Raw genomic sequence first — 3,688 nt, 5'->3', positions numbered from 1 at the left:
ATCTGTAGGACATGCACTTACTGCATGATATACATGGGGAAAATTCCTTCCTACAAATAGAAGGGTAATAAGTGAAGAGGAAAGGAATTATAGGAAAAACAATGCATTTCTTCCTCATTTTTGTGCAGATCCTTGTAATGCTAAGCTCCAATGTATAAGAACCAGAAGGAGGATGGTAATGTTTCAAACCTCAGGAATGTTGACAGTGGGTTGTACTGGAAACAGCACTCTGGGAGAAAGTCATTTCCTGAGAGAAATACAGGTTGGACCATAATACCAAGAGCGGGCCAAGTCGACTTCCAGTAGACCTGTCAAATGCCTTCTGAGTCTGGGCAACATTGGTCATCAGGGGAAACTTTGTTCAAGAGCAAACACATATATGATACTCAAAGTGTATAGAGGTTAAAAATCTGTATTTTTAACAAACATCCAAGATGATTCTTATGTACATAAAAATTTGAGAACCACTATCCTGGATCTTTTGTTTAACTTGGTTAAAATATGTTTTCCTTTTCCTGCTACCTTGCATGATTGTGTTAATGACAGATGCAATAGCATCTGCACTTTACTTCCTGTTTTATGTCATAATTTATTTATTAATTTATTTTGGATTTGAATGTATTTACAAGTTTATTGGCAAAAAAAGAAGAGGGAAAAATTCTAAACAGTTTAACACAGGGTATTATAACTGATCCTGTCAGTTTAAAGAAGTTCCATTTTAAATGTCCAACCAGTAGTCAAGAGGTATAATCTGCACATGCAGTTTCCTTTATGAAGCATAGTGATCATGTTTTAGGCAGTCTTTAAAACATAAATAAAAAGGAAAGGAAACCACTCATTAAAAGCTGCATCAAACGAGGGGTATTTTAAATTTCTGTTGTTTCTGGTAATAATACGTGCCCAAAGAAAACCAAAAGCTGGGAAAGAAGCTACACTTCCCACTGTATTGGACAGTTATCACAACCAATCATTTTCTGTAATGACCATTATATTTTCAATTTATCCTGATCTACTCTAAATTTACTATGAGACATAGTCAAAGTCAGAAGAGAAGATGTAGGGAGATCATTCCTTTTTTGGAGGAGAGTAAGCCCTCCAGAATCAGCATGGGAAATAAACATCCTGTGGATTCTAGGTGGAAAAAATTAACATAGTCAATTTCAGTTCATGGTGAGTTGACTTAATATTTTCGTGGACTTGTTGTTGTCATTCTTCTAAATTGAGTGTGTTTCGTTCTTCTTCTAGTTCATGCAAATCTTCCCCCGTGAAAAGATTTCCATCAACAGGAACAGCATCCTTGGCTTCATTTTCCTGCCCCTCTCCTTCGTTGTCTTCTTCCAGATCACTTCTTTCAGCTTTACCTCCAGAAGCTTCACTTAATTTGTTTTCATATTTGTCTGAAGCATACGTCCTGAATCTTTCAAGACTGGTTACACTAATACCTGTCTCATTGCTATCTTCTGGGATGTACAGGCTTAAATCTATGTCATTTATGCTCACAGAATCAACATCCTCATTACCACTTGTACCCTGAGTGTAACAGGTATCATCTGCTTCCTCATCATCATCACTGAGCAGTTCAGGATGAAATTCAAACACTTCAGGGCCACTGATCATGAGAGCATTCCTTGCTTCGAAGTCAACTTTCCTTTCCATATCTTGTTCAAGTTTAAAAAAAAAAAAAAAAGGAGAATCTAGAGTGATTTTGATACTATTTGGATCTAGGGCAGAATGCTCTCTTTCAGATGCAGTCACATCAATGTTCATAGCTGCTCAATTCACCATAGCCAGATTGTGGAACCAACCTAGATGTCCTTCAATTGGTGAATGGATAAAGAAACTGTGGAATATACACACAATGGGATATTACTCAGCCATAAAGAATAATAAACTTATGACATTTGCAGGCAAATGAATGAAATTGGAAAATATCATCCTAAGTGAGATAAAAGCCAATCTCCAAAAACCAAAGGACGAATGATCTCGCTGATAAGCGGATGATGACACATAATGGGGGATGGGAGGGGGGCAAGAATAGAGAAAGGAGGGACTGTATAGAGGGAAAAGAGGGGTGGAAGGGATGAGGGGAAAGAAAAAATAACAGAATGAATCAAACACTATTACCCTATGTAAATGTATGATTACACAAATGGTATGCCTCTACTTCATGTACGAACAGAGAAACAAGATATATCCCATTTGTTTACAATAAAAATAAGTTAAAAAAAAGAATTGAAAGAACTCAAAAAAAATACTCCCTTTCAATTAGATCTTGTAATGATATTTCATCTTCTTTCTCTTATTTCTTTTTATTTTCTTTCAAAAAAATCCAAGAGGTAGCGTATGATGATATATGCAATTATCACCCCCTCCAGGGCAACCCCAAACCAACCATACTTGTTATTTTCAATAGCTTCAAGGAAATGCTTGTATACTATTTGAGTTTTTTTTTTTTTTTTTTTTTTTTCTTTTTCACCTCACCATGCTTTTTCTTCATGGTGCTACTTCTTCCAGCTTTTTCTCATCTGAATTATCCAAAGTTCTTCATCTCTTGCATCAATGTAAACACCTGTCCTTGCTTAAAGAATGCACTCACCACAGATGAGGGAGCTGCACCTTTTCTAAGCTTTTGAGCAGCAACTACAGGCTTGAAAAGTCCATGCAGCTCCTGCAGTTCTTTCTTTTGGTCATCTTTCTTCAATTTCTTTTCAGCTTCACTCTGTGCTACTTGATGTGGATTTTGCTGACTGAACTTAACTTAGTGACAGCCTTGATAAACGTCTGTTGCTTTGCTCCTTTCTTATTCTTCAGACTGAAAGTTTTGTCCTTGATAATCTTCTCCTTCTTTTTCTGCACCGCCTTTTTGCTGCCCCTGCCTGAGCCTATTTCTTGGAGGCCATTGCAGAGCCAGGTGTAATTGGCAGACTTAAGCTGGGATGGATACCATGGGGAGGTCTGGCACCAGAGCAGAAGGAGGAAGAACCAGCTGCCATCGCCGCTGCAGCCCATAGAAAGCAGGTCACTCCGATTGTCTTATTGTTTCTTTAGTCACCTATTCCTGCTCTGAAAGACAAATTACATATGACTATGAACAAAAAAAAGTCACCAGGGACCATTCTAAATTTCGTTACCTCGCCTATGACTCTCCTGTTATGACCACTTTTCTGGCTTATTTCTTAAGACCAAAGTCCAAATGCAAGGACTCTGTACCCAAGTGACATGTGATGATGCCCCAAGAAAGAGTAGAGAGTCCATGCTACCACAGACAGGGTCTGCAGACATAGTCTTTGTCTTACAAGTGTTGTTTTCATTCAGAAATATCTAGATGTAATCTCGTTTCATTTGTTTTAAGTAGCAGGCATATAAATTTGCTTCTTTAAACATTGCAAAGTCCAGTGGCGCATGGTGGTACTCACCTGTAACCCTAGCAGTCAATCAACCTGCTTCCTGAAAATTCCTCAGGTGTCCGGCCTCTTCTGTCCTACTTCAAGGATACTCACATCTTAAGATTCCTCTGTGTTTTTTAATTAATCAAGAAAACAAAATGGAAAGAAGTTGCAAACATAAGGCAACAGTGAACAGTCCCAGAAACTGCAGTGAGTTTTTTGCATAGGGTCTAAAAAATCCACTTATTAAGCATATTAGAAAGTTGTTATTGACTTGGAATAAAGCAGAAAGAACAGAGCGG

The 3,688-nt window shown here is 37.8% G+C and overlaps 1 pseudogene across 1 annotated transcript; it reads right to left on the bottom strand.

Moving 5' to 3' along the window:
- Positions 1 to 1,206: 1,206 nt before the first annotated feature.
- Positions 1,207 to 3,009, bottom strand: LOC306666941 (zinc finger CCCH domain-containing protein 15-like; annotated as a pseudogene). The gene is made up of 2 exons: positions 2,256 to 3,009; positions 1,207 to 1,738 (listed from the first exon to the last, which is right to left on the bottom strand). The product of its transcript is annotated as a zinc finger CCCH domain-containing protein 15-like (transcript).
- Between the last annotated feature and the right edge of the window lie 679 nt (positions 3,010 to 3,688).

This window comes from Sciurus vulgaris (genome assembly GCF_902686455.1).
Source record: "Sciurus vulgaris genome assembly, chromosome: 7".
Classification (NCBI taxonomy): domain Eukaryota; kingdom Metazoa; phylum Chordata; class Mammalia; order Rodentia; family Sciuridae; genus Sciurus; species Sciurus vulgaris.
Note: the sequence above shows the minus strand (reverse complement) of the source record. Positions and strands in the feature narration are given on the sequence as shown.